The sequence below is a fragment of the Delphinus delphis genome, chromosome 1 (genome assembly GCF_949987515.2).
Source record: "Delphinus delphis chromosome 1, mDelDel1.2, whole genome shotgun sequence".
Taxonomy (NCBI): Eukaryota; Metazoa; Chordata; class Mammalia; order Artiodactyla; family Delphinidae; genus Delphinus; species Delphinus delphis.
The window spans coordinates 138,825,784-138,839,076 of NC_082683.1; the positions used below are offsets into that span (position 1 = coordinate 138,825,784).

The 13,293-nt window shown below is 41.1% G+C and overlaps 1 protein-coding gene across 1 annotated transcript in view; it reads left to right on the forward strand.

Annotated features, from left to right (window-relative positions):
- TSEN15 (tRNA splicing endonuclease subunit 15) overlaps window positions 1–11,728 on the forward strand; it is a 114,216-nt gene extending 102,488 nt beyond the window's left edge. The window contains exon 9 of the transcript XR_009522553.1: window positions 11,712–11,728. The gene's annotated coding sequence lies outside the window, so the exon portion shown is untranslated. The remainder of the gene's footprint in view (window positions 1–11,711) is intronic.
- Window positions 11,729–13,293: the final 1,565 nt, after the last annotated feature.

A 13,293-nucleotide genomic window follows, 5' to 3' on the forward strand; every position in this document is an offset into this window, starting at 1 on the left:
CCAAAGTCAATACTTGTCCACTGTTTCATACTGCCCTATATTCTACAACTAAATTCTAGACTCAAATTTTAAATGCTATGATACATATGAACGTCAAATTTCTTTTGGAAGATATTGTTGATGAATTTGTCTTTGTTACCCCAGTTGAAATCATGTCAGCAAAGCAAAACTAGATTTAAAAAAAAAAAAGTTTAGAAGGTTATATTTGAGCAAAGATCTGAGGGAGGTTAGGGATTAAGATGTGCAGATATTGGGGGGGGTCAAGGAAGAGTATTCTAGTCAGAGGGAACAGCAAGTACAAAAACTCTGAGGTAGAGATGTGACTAGTCTTTTCCAGAAGGCTACTATGACTGGAAAATGTATCAGTTATCTATTCCACAATAATGCTAAGTAACAAGCTACCTCAGAACCCCAGTGTTGTATCATAATAAACACTTAGTTTTACTCATGAGTCTGAAGATCACCTGGGTGTTTCTGCTGAGCTGAGCTGAGCTTAGCAGGGCTCATTCATGCCTCTGCAGTCAGTGGCAAGCCAGCATAGCTCTGATCTTGGGCTCTCTCACATGTGTTGAGACTTGGATAAGACAACTGGGTTGACTTAGCTCTGCTCCACATACCTGTGTGTCTCTCATCCTCCAGTAAGATGATATTCTGTTCTCATGCCTAGCAGGGAGGGTGGGGAGAAAGGTGAGGAGAGAAAGAAAGAAGAGCGGGAGAGACTGTAACAGGAGGAAAGGGAGAGAGGGGATGGAGAGAAAGAGAGAGAGAAACAGGGTGGGGAGAGGGAAGAAAAGAGAGAGCGTGCATGTACACAAGACCTCTTGAGCCCTGGGCTCAGAACTGAAACAACGGTACTTCTGCCGCATTCTGTTGGCCAGAGCAATTCATAAGACCAGCTTAGTTTCAAGGGGTCGGGAACAAACTTCATTTCTTCACGGGGAGAGCCTTGAAGTCACATTGCAAAGGATGTGAAAATAGTGAGGGGTGGAAAATTAGGACCGGTTTTTGCCGTGAATCTACCACGTTGAGCTGGTAGGAGATAAGGCCAGAGAGGTAATGGGAATCGAGGTGGTATAGGGCCTTGCAGACCAGTGTAAGTCTTTTGGCTTTTACTCTGAGGTGAGAAGCCATTGGAGGGGTGCCAGGAGAGGAGTAACACAGCCTGACTTGTATTTTAATGGAATCACTCAGGCTGTCAGGTTGAGAGTAGACTGAAGAAGGGAAGGAGACCAGTGTGGAGGCTACTGCAGTGAACCAGGCAAGAAACGACGGCGACTTGGCCAGGAAAGTAGTCATAGAAGTGCTGACAAGTAGTCAGGTAATGGACATAATTTGAAGGGGGAATGGCCAGGATTTGCCTACAATGCAAATGTAGGATATAGAACGAAAGAAGAAAAACAGATGACTCCAAAGCACTGGCCAGTTAGTTACTCTAGAAAAACTGTGTTGCAGTGTACTGAGATGATTAAGGTTATGGGAAGAGTAAATTTCAGAGGAAATATTTTTCAAAAATCCTTAACTGCCTGACAGTTTCTTTCAGTACCTTGAGATGCAATTAAGTTAGACCAGAAGATATGACTTCAGTCAGAGCAGCCAGGGGCTCTCCTACAGTCCTTCCCTTGACCTCAGACACGGGTTCTCACAGATCCAGAGCTGGCAGCCACTGGGACGTACTATGCTGTACAGCCTGACCAGTGGTTTACAGCCAGCATTTCTGACGTTGGTTGCGGCATCTGCTCTGATTGGTTGTAGAATCCACTCTTGTTTCACCCTCCATTTTGATTGGTTGGAGCCCAGTTTAATTTTCTTTCTCCATGGCAGAACCAGGAGAGGTAAAATATGGGTGGAAGTGCTCTACTTTCTAAAAGGCAGGGACCGTATCTCATCCAACTTTGTACTTCCAGATGGAAGAGGGTGGATGGATTCACTTAGATTCACTCCATTCATAGCAAAAGCATCTCAGGTTTCACACTCTACTGAGGATTGACATATGATTTTTTTCTGTTAAAAAAAAAGGCACTTTGAAAGATAATCATGATTCTATGTGATCAGTATAAAGCGTCGAATACTCTGTGCAGTCTTAAAACCCCCCCTACTTGGATAGGTAAGGAAAGTTACTATTGGAAGGGAGGAGTGTTTGTGTTCCTTGTCTCCCTAAGTTCCGTCTTGGCTCATGGAGGGGGCAACTGACACCAACATTTTAGTGCTGTCTTCACGGGGGCGGGGAGAAGTGCAGGAACGGGAGGTTCCACCTCTCTCCGCTCCTCATTGCTTACTCCGCCTCAGACAAAAATGGCAAATCCGATGGGTGAAAATCTGACATGTACTAAGCCACGCTTTCCTAATGGGCAGGGACTTTCGTCTGCTGAGCAAAACCAGTTCAGTGCGTTCCCTTCACCTGAGCGTTCTCTGTCCCAGGGAGCAGGCTCCGACTCTGCCACCTTGTGGTTGGAGCAGTGAGGCAGCTCTGTTCCTTACCGCCGGCTGCTGAGTGAACCTGGCTTGGCTCTGCACACCCAACCCCTTTCTCAGATACACTGGCTGAGCAGATCCCAAGGTCTGGCTGTGATGGGACTAGGAGGACTCACTCGGCCCCAGCCACGCTGCCTTGCATTCAGAATCCCTGAGCCAGTGCCCTACTCAGCTCCATTTGTGTGAGTCCCCACTGGTGATAAGTGAGGTGAGTCCTAGAACCTGAATCCCCAACATCAACAGCAAACCCAACTGAGATTCTTAAAAAACTGGAAGTTGCTCTCATGTTTATCTTCAGCATAGTCTTCCTTCCTCTCCCTTTTTTTTTTTTTTTTGCACTTCTGGAATAGTCCTTCTTTATGCCTCCATCCTTTTTTCTGAACCACATTTGAGAGAATGTGAAATTGCATATTTATTATTGGTTTCAACTAACAGAAACACACTTGAGCTCTCTTAAAGACAAGAGATAGAGCTTATTTTATTTTTCACAAATTTATTTATTTATTTTTGGCTGCATTGGGTCTTCGTTGCTGTGCGCAGGCTTCCTCTAGTTGCGCCGAGCGGGGGCTACTCTTCGTTGTGGTGCGCAGCCTTCTCATCGCGGCGGCTTCTCTTGTTGCGGAGCACGGGCTCTAGGCTCTCAGGCTTTAGTAGTTGTGGCACACGGGCTCAGTAGTTGTGGCTTGCGGGCTGTAGAGCGCAGGCTCAGTAGTTGTGGCACACGGGCTTAGTTGCTCTGCGGCATGTGGGATCTTCCTGGACCAGGGCTCGAACCCATGTCCCCTGCATTGGCAGGCAGATTCTTAACCACTGCACCACCAGAGAAGCCCCTAGAGTTTATTTTAGAGACAGGTTTATCTCCGAACCCAGGGGCAGGTAGCTAGTGTACTCTAGAAATAACCTAGAGCCAGAGCCTCAAATGCAGTCAGGACCTTCCCTCCCGTCTCTAGAGGAGGCGACCATACATTTCAGTTTCTGTAGGAACATCCTGGTTTACTCTTTCACTCTGCCCACAATCACTGTATGTCAGTCTCGGTCCAATCAAGAGGCAGAAACCTCAAGGTGACTTAAATAGGAGAAATTTCATGTAAATATTTTAAATTTTCTGATAAAAGAGCAATTATAAGATATAAGGGAACTCTATGTGGTACCCTAAAGCTGAGGGCGAATACCCAAGGAGGGACAACAGCAAAAGAGGACTCCCTTCCCGAGGCTGGGATTGCAACCACTGGGCAGCAGACAGGTCTGCTGATCCACCCGGTCCAGAGCTGGTCTGCAGTCACTGGGCAAGCAGGAAGCAACTCTCTGAGACATAGTGGGGTGTAGAAAAACCACATCCAGTGGCCTGACACATGGGCGTGCAGAGCGAGTACAAGTGCCATTGCAGATAGGAGGCCTGGAGCATATGGTGTCCATGTCAGGAAGCCCACAGGAAGGGGACTGTTAGGGCAGGCCAAAGCTGCAAGGACACCAAGGGACCATGACTTTGGGGCCTGTGCCAGAACTGGGTCAGAGTACCACCAGCTGATAATGGAGCTGCCAGAAACAGCAGGAGGGCCCCTTCCTCCTGTGTTCTCCCTTGAGTGACCTCTACTGAGAAAGCTTAACGAGTGCTCTTTGTAAAGGAGAAATGCTTAAAGGAATTCCATCTATCATTGCAGAGCACGCATTGAAGGGTGAATTCGGATGTGAGTGACAATAAATTGCTAACTGGCACAAATTTCAACAGTACCCTGGTAAGAATGATTATTAATTCCCAGACTTGTCAGATTCATAGAGAAGGAGAGCAGAATGGTAGTTAGCAGGGGCTAGGAGAATGGGGAAACAGAGAATTATTGTCTAATGGGTACAGAGTTTCAGTCTGGGAAGATAAAAAATTCTGGAGATGGATGGTGGTGGTGGCTGTACAACAATGTGAATGTACTTAATATTAATACCACTGAATTGTTCACTCAAAAAGGGTTAAAATGGTAAGTTTTCTATTATGTATATTCTACTACAATTTTTAGAAAGATTAATTCATGGTTACTATATTCATGCCTCACTTTTGCTCCTCTCCATACATCCACTTTCTTCTTCCTTTCACTGTTTCTCAGTCCACACACTAAAAACATGGCCACCAACAGCTCCTCACCTAAAACAGCTCTCCTTGTGTCAAGAAACCAGCCAGACTGAGTCTGGACTCTCACAATGTCCTCTTCCAAGTTCTCCTGGAAGTTCTTCCAAAGCAGCAACTTTGGTCCAATGCTCACTTTGGTTATTTGGGCCAGTATCATCTGCTATAGACCTGTTTTCAGAAGTGTTTATTTGTCGTTTTGGGGGTAGGATAAATGAGGAGGGAACTTTACTGACAAAACAAGAGGAATCCACTATAATCATTTAAAGACTCCCCTCCAGAGTTTTAATCAAATGGGGAAGTCAGGCAAAAGATACACACACACACACACACACACACACACACTCACATCAAGAGTAGAATCAATAGGTAAAATGATGCCAGATCAGTAAAAGTTTTTTTATCCTTTCCACCTATGCTAGTAGTCTGAATTAATATTAGAGGCATATGACAGAATAATCATAATTATTTATCAAGCTAATTAGCCATATTTAGTTTCCTAATTGGCCGTAAAATGGCAGAAATCTTTATATATACAGTGAGACTTAAAAATGAATTATGGTTGTTATAGGGATTGTCATTTTTTATTTTTGTAGGCACAACTCCTTGAAATGATACATATATTCCCATCAGGTGCTTCAGAGAAGCACTGGTCTTTCTCTTGACAGACAATGTGCATTTTGGCACCAAATTATTGGATGGAAAAATACAGGCATTTTCCAAGCTCTAAACACAGAGCATGTCATCTATTCATTTGGATTTCTTCCTAAACTATTGTCACACCAATATGTGGTGGTTTTTCTAAGAAGAAATCAATCCAAATCTGTCTTTGGACTCAGAATCCAGGAAGCCTGGGTTTTATCACTGGCTTGGTCACAGATGCACTGAAAAATGCGCAAGTCACTTCCATCTTTGTCTGAATTTCTCCATCTGGCAAATGTAGATTCTGACACTCACCATCAGATAATGTTTGCAAAATGTTTGACAGTCCTTGATGGTAGACAGTATGTAATTGCAAACTGTTGCAATGTTTTTTCTGCCCTAAAAATTCTTCTCTTTTCTAGAAACTATTTTTAAATTAAAAATATCACTTTTAAAATATGGCTACCTGGCAATAACAATTCAGTTGGTAATGGAGAGTAATTTGAAAAAAAAAGAAAGTACAGGTCTTTTTCCGTGGCATTCCCCAGAGGTAACAGCTTAAAATTGCTCTAACTTTAATCCTTCTGAGACCAACACCCACAATAATAATTTATTAGCCTTTTATCTTCGATGTATCAACTTCAAAGTACATCTGATAGGTCCCCTCATGAAAGATGAAGATCTTTGCTCATTTACACTTCAACAACCACTGCCAGATGTATTTCATTTTTTATTATTCTGTTACATACTTCTATAGCTTTACCCAGTACATCCCTCCATTTCTTGATCCATCAATTTCAGACGGTGTCTCTTGACTTCCCTCTAAGACGAGAGATTTAATAGCCCTGTGTTCCCCTCCTCCCCTCATGGCTACCCCCAATGTCACAGCTTCAGTTCATCATATAGTTAATTTTACATTGTCAAAACTTATAGAATTTATACTTTCTTATATAATTAATTCTTCTGCATTTTGGCTGTTTATTAAGTTTAAAAATAACCAGGACTTATTTTAATTAAATGAATATTAGTCATTATTTGGTAAATTTCATTCTATTCAAATAAAAAAATATTTATTGATTACATACTCTGGGCCAGCACCATTCTAAGTGCTAGGGATAGATCAATGAAGAAAACAGACAAAGTATCCCTGCCTTCATAGAGCTTACATTTTAACGTATGTTTGGACTCATAGAAAAAGTGAAGAAATTCTATGGCATATAACCTTGCCAGTAGAAAAAGAAATGCACATACCTAAACTGGGAGGAAGAGGGAAGAAGTAGAGGAAGCAAGGTGCTGAATTTTTATAATGTATTATTGTCATATGCCTTCACTTTCTCACTAAGATAATAATCTAGAATCTGCAACACTTTAGAGGAAATTTATTTTCTTCTTGAAGCTCTTCTTTCCAGAGCCTCCTGACTTGCTAATCCAACTTGGTTTGCTAACTTTTGAGGCTTAGTTTTCAATGTCATTTTACTCCAGGAAGGGAGCGGTGTTGTTCTGTTTAGTGCAGGGATTTGTTTTTGTTTTTGTTTTTTTCCAGCTTTACTTTGTATCGAGCAGCTGAGTTTAGTCAGTTGTTATTTGAATTGCTTGTTTTTCTCTTTTCTTTATCTTTCTGGAATAAATTCTCAAATCATTATTTCAAGAAGCAAAATTATGAAGATAGTAAAAAAATCAATGGTTGCCAGGAGTTGGGGGCAAGGAGGGAGGGATGAGTAGGTGGAGCACAGAGGATTTTAAGGCCAGTGAAAATACTCTATGGTACTATAACGATGGATATATATTATTATACATTTGTCCAAATCCAAAGAATGTACAACACCAAGAGTGAACCATAAAGGAACTGTGGACTTTGGGTAACTGTGATGTGTCATTGTAGGGTCATCAGTTGTAACAAGCATACCACACTGGTGCAGGATGTTGATAACGGGGGAGGCTCTGCATGGGTGGGGTTTGGAGGCATATGGAAAATTTTCGTACCTTCTTCTTAATTTTGCTCTGAACCTAAAACTGCTCAAAAAAGTCTTTCTTTGAAAATTATGCTTAACCTACTATATAAAAAATAAATTAATTAAAGTAATTTTTTTAAAAAAATTATGTTAACTGAAAAAAGCCAGTCACAAAAGACCAATATTGTATGGTTCCCTTTATATGAATTATCCAGTATAAGCAAATCTATAGACAGAAAGTAGGATAGTGGTTGCCTAAGGCTGGCAGAACGGTAGGTTTAGGAGTTGATGGCTAAAGGATACAGGGTTTCTATTTGGTGATGAAAATATTACCAAATTGATTTTGGTGATGTTCGTACAACTCAAATATACTAAAAATAACTGAACTGTATGCTTAAAAAAGTAAGATTGAATCAGGAGGCAATATTGAATAAGGTTTAAGGATATAGATTTTGAAATTAGGCTGACCTGCGTTCAAATCCTGGCTTTACTACTTACTGGTTGTGTGACTTTAATGAGGTACTACATTCTCTGTGAACTTCACTGTCCACATCTGGAAAATACAAATAAAGATATCTGACTCAAAACATACACACACACCCCATCCTCAAAGAGTCTGGAAAGTGTCCTGAGGAAGCAGGACAGTGGTGGCCAAAGGCTCCCACCCGCTCCTCCGCAGCAGCTTCACCTCACTGATTGACTGCTTTGGCATGGAGGTAGCTCCATGCTGCCATCCTTGCCTCGAGGAGGGAAGACAGATCAAATTCAGTGAGAGATCAACTAATTGTCACCCTCTCTTGGCCCTTTCTTTCCATCTGAGTTTTATCAGTCTCAGTCCCATGTCCATAAATCCCCTCCCTCAAATTTCAAAAAGAGGGATGAAAAAGAGTAAGAAATTTAAAATCTCCATCATGATGTTATACCCAAGGTTCCAGGTTCACTGTAGACAAGGATTGGACACTTATCAAGTACAAACTCCAGACTAGGATGAATTACATCATTTGTTGTGGAAATTACAAGTGGTACTTAGTTGCTAGCTTACTTTGGCCAGACCAAGTGGATTAATCATTATAGTGTAATATAAAGTCCAGATGAAACAAAGTCAGCCTAGCAATTTTAGCTAGAAAGAGCAGTGTAAACACTTCAAAAACAACCAGGCAAAAAAATATAAACTGTGGAGAGCAGCCACTTCCAAAGCCACAGCAAACTCAGGGACCAGTTTTCCAAGAGAATGTTTTATCTCAAGCCAAGTGGACCTAATACTAAAGCCCTAAGATTAAAGCCTGTTGTATCTACCAATCCATAGTATCAATAAAGGACCACTCATCCAAGGAAAGAGCATTCCCAACTCCTTTTTTTAGCCTACTTTACTCTGATTGAAAATGAACTCTTACAGAGAAGTCGACAAGGAAGCCATGACTAATATTTGGGCAGGAAGCAGATACACCCTACCGTGGCAGTACAACACTAGAACTAGCCATCAGGGATGGTTGGTTCTTAGCAAGATGATAATGATGACATAGAGTCATGAAATTTCCAAGCTGAAGTGAAAATAAGAATATTAAACATGATGACAGTGATACAGTAATTAGAGCAAACATTCATTAAGACCTGATTGTGTCCAGGAAGTATTCTAAATACTTCACATGTTTTAAATCACTGAATCCCAACCATAACCCTATAAGGTAAGTACAATAAACATTCCCATCATACAGAAGAGAAAACTGAGGGTAGAGACCAATTCTTTCTTTTGGCCCTTCTCAATACTGCGGCCAAGTGAGGTGAGGGATCTTGTATATAGTTACTGAGGTTGGTTTTATTTGCCTTCAGACTTCCTTCTTCATAAATTCTTCATCTTCTTCCTCTTTACTCCATTTCAGAGGCTCAATTACCCCTTTTATAAGTAAAGAAGACTATTTTCATGGAAAGATCCTTTATCAGCCCTTACTTGTCAAGATCACTGACATCCAAATGATGTGAGCCAAATCCAGTGTTAAATTCTCCATCTTCCTTTTGCTTGTCCCATCAGCAGGATTTGACATAATTGATCACTCTTTCCCTTCCTCCTCGGAAATCTTTTCTTCCTTTGGCTTCTGGTACACTATTCTCTCTTGAATTTCCTTCTACCTCAGTGGCTGCTACTTCACTGTCTCTTTTACTGGTTCCTTTTCTTTTCCCTGACTCTAAGCTGGAGGCTTCATCATTGGACCGCTTCTCTTCCATAACTACGCTCACTCCCTTTGTGATTACTTCTAGTCATGTGGCTTTAAATATGATTCCTCAATTTATACTTGCAGTCAGGACTCTGTCCCAGAAGTCCAGACACATATTCAGTTGCCTACTTAACATCTCCACTTGGATGTCTAAGAGACATCTCAAACTTACTAGGACCAAAACCAAAGGTGTGGTTTCCCCTATCAAACCTGCTTCTCATACACTTTTCTCCACATTGGTAAATGGTAACTCCACCCTTCCAGTTGCTTAAGTCAAGAATCTTGAAGTCATCCTTGACTCCTCTCTTTATCCCATATTCAAATGAACAAACCCTGTGTCTCTACTATCAACAATATCAATATAGTTCAATATCAATATATCTCCAGTTCTCACCATCTCCACAACTATTGTACTGGTCTGATCCAAGCCTCTACCATCTTGCCTGATTTGTTATAATGGCATCCTAACTACTCTACTCCTCCACTCCTGCCCTACTAGGGCAGCCAGAGGGCTCTTTTAAAAGTATAATGGCTTCATATGTCACTCAAAGCAATGACCAAATTTCTTCACTAGTTCATCGGCTCTGTGTGCTTTGCAAGTGTCCTGATCCCACCCAAATACCTCTCTCCTAGAACTTCTCTTATCTCACTTGTTCTTGGTTTCCTTGCTGTTCTTGAATTATGAGTCATGCCCCTACCTCAGGGTCTTTGCACATGCTATCTCTCAGTCTGGAACACTTACATATATGGTCGGCATCCACTCTTACTTTACTTACTTTTCACTGTGCTCAAAATCACCTTATTACAGAAGGCACCTACTATAAATAACAATCCAGAACTTCTGCATTCCTGATACCCTTTCTTTTGATTTATTGTGAGCCTTGGCAGTTATGACCACTTGATTATTATATGTTTAATTGTTTATTGTTGGTCTCACCCAATTAATTATCAGCCACATGAAGGCAGGGACTTTGGTTGTTTCGTTCACTATAATATCCCCAGCACCTCAAACAGTGCTTGACACTATTAATGAATGAATGAATGATGTTGAATCAGACTGTTACCTATCGCAGGCGTACTTGCAATTAAGATTTATCTCTCATTGCAAAAATAAATGCATCTCTCCTCTCAAGGAACTTCATGATTTAAATACGGTGAGGGTGAATGTATCCATGAAATTATCTTTTTGCGGTCTCCAACTCTGCCGTCATATGGATCTATCCCGAGTACTGTTTTCTCTAAGAATTCACTTCAAAATTAAAATGAATGATAAAAGGGTAACTGTATTGCATAAGTTTGGGCAGGGTTCTTTCAGGCATTAAAATGAGTTCATCATTATGGCCACTGGCTTGGCTTGAGTCCTTGTGCCACCTATGTGCTGTGGGAAGTCTTTTTTTTTTCCCCTCCACATCCTTTGGGGAAAAACCTGAAGAACTGAAAGTACAATGGCCACAGCTATTCTCTGAGAACAGACTTAGGACTGTGTCCCTTCCTTTGAAAAGCACACCACACATACCCACTCCCAATATAAATACAATAACCATGAGTCTGACTGCCATGGAGATCCAGCTGCATCACAGACCTCATGCCAGATGAACAGAAGGTTAAAAGAAGGAATCTGCTGAAGAGGCCAAAAGTTTGGTTTGCTTGTGGACTGTTTTTTTAACCTTTGCCCATTCAGCAACTGTTAGTAACTGTTTTGTCTCTCTCCTCACCCCACAGTATTGTGCAGGGTCAAGCTTCCATTAGAGAGCACCTGACTTATATTACCCTTCTTCTTTTTTGATGTTAATATGGTTGGGCTTGATTAGAGTAAACAGAACAGGAGATTTGAATGAGTTCCTGTTTCCAAGGAAAGGAGGATCTGTTGATGCCTCACCCATATCCCCTCCACTTACCCTGGAGGTCAACTGCCTGTGGTTCCCACACACTCTGATGAATTCCTGTGACTCTGCCTGATGGCTTTGTCTAGCTGCAGGACTAAGCTTGGCCGTGCTCTCTTATGCTCTAAGGAATGGAGTGGCCAACAGTGCTGAGGGCCGATGCCCCAGGTGCAGCACTCGGCCAATGAGGGATGGGAGTAGGTGAATAAAGTATTCAGCTTTCTATTCCTCCTACTCCTGAGGAATAGTTCTCAGGTATGTTCCATCCATTTTCTTAGAATGTCCCCAGTAGTATTAAGCCCCAGTCACCCACAATTCATTAACTCACAATTTATTGTCTTTATCCCCTTTATGACTCAATTTCTTATTCTCTCAATGTCCATCCTGTAATCACCTCCCAAGTAAATTACTTGTACTGAAATTCTTCTTTCAGATTCTGATTTTGGGGAATACAAACTGAGATAGAGGCATATTTTGTTACCTGAAATGGCTTGGGCTGAAGCTTGCTCTTGAGGAGAATAAGCACCTGGAGCTACAGTGTCTGAACTAGCAGCTGCTGCTGCCACCTAGACATTGTCACTGAGCTGTGTGAAGCTATATGGCAAGGCTGAGTCTGGTAATATATTTTATCACTTGGATAATAATAAAATTACTTGGTTAGTAAATACCAAAGAAATGATACTCATTTCTTCACTTACTTTATTGACTTAAGCATACAGGTGTAAGTTATCAATATGAATAACATAGTAATGCATGTTATCATTTGATGATCAGTTAGTTGTTTGTTATGGTTTATTATTAGTTGTCTGTAATAGTTACATTGTATGTTTGTTATGCATGTTTAAGAAATAATAATCATTTATGAATTTAATTTATTGAATTTAAAAAACATGTTTAGGAAGCTCCAGAAATGAGGAAGCTTTTCAAAAGAAACCCTCCAGAAATCTATATTAAGGTCCCTTTGAATCTTTGCTAAGTACTGACCTACACATGCACAGAGTGAAATTATACAAAGCTGTTCAAAGAATGGTAGGGAGCTGTAAGCTTGCACAGGGATGAATGTGTTCAAACTCTGATCATCCACAGTGGAGGATCGTTGGGATCACCTGGGGCATTTAGTGGGGATTCCTGAGAGGTCACACCTTAGAAGTATGAAATATTCCTGGAGTAAAAACTACTTTAGCACTACTTACAAAAGCTTAAAAAGAGTTATCAAGAAGATTATTTGGGGCTTCCCTGGTGGCACAGTGGTTAAGAATCCATCTGCCAATGCAGGGGACATGGGTTCGAGCCCTGGTCCGGGAGGATCCCACATGCCATGGAGCAACTAAGCCCGTGTGCCACAACTACTGAGCCTGAGCTCTAGAGCTCGCGAGCCACAACTACTGAAGGCCACATGCCTAGAGCCCATGCTCCGCAACAAGAGAAGCCACCACAATGAGAAGCCCACGCACCACAACGAAGAGTAGCCCCCGCTCGCCACAACTAGAGAAAGTCCGCACACAGCAACGAAGACCCAACGCAGCCAAAAATCAACAAGTAAAACAAATTTTTTTTAAAAAAAGATTATTTTGATCTGATAGTGACTTAAGTGTCTACAAATATAAAACCCAACCCTCTTTAAAAGAACACAATGAAATCCAGACACTTAACAATGTAAGATTTACAAAGTCCAGAACCAATAAGTTTTTTTTTTAAACTAGATGTGACAAGAAAATGGAAAACGTGTCCTCTAACCAGGAGTAAAGACAATCAGTAAAAACAGATCCATAAATTACAGTGATGCCAGAAATTACAGGGTGATAGAACAGTTATTAATGTAATATTCAAGTATATAAAGAAAGACATAAACGTAGTGAGAAGAGAAATAGAACATATAAAAAAGAATCAATGAGAATGAAATTCTGGAGTGGAAAAATAAAATATTTGAAATGAATTCACAGGAGGAGATTAACAACAGATGTCACACTGCAAAAGAAAAGGCTAATGACTTTGAAGACATAGCGATAGAATCT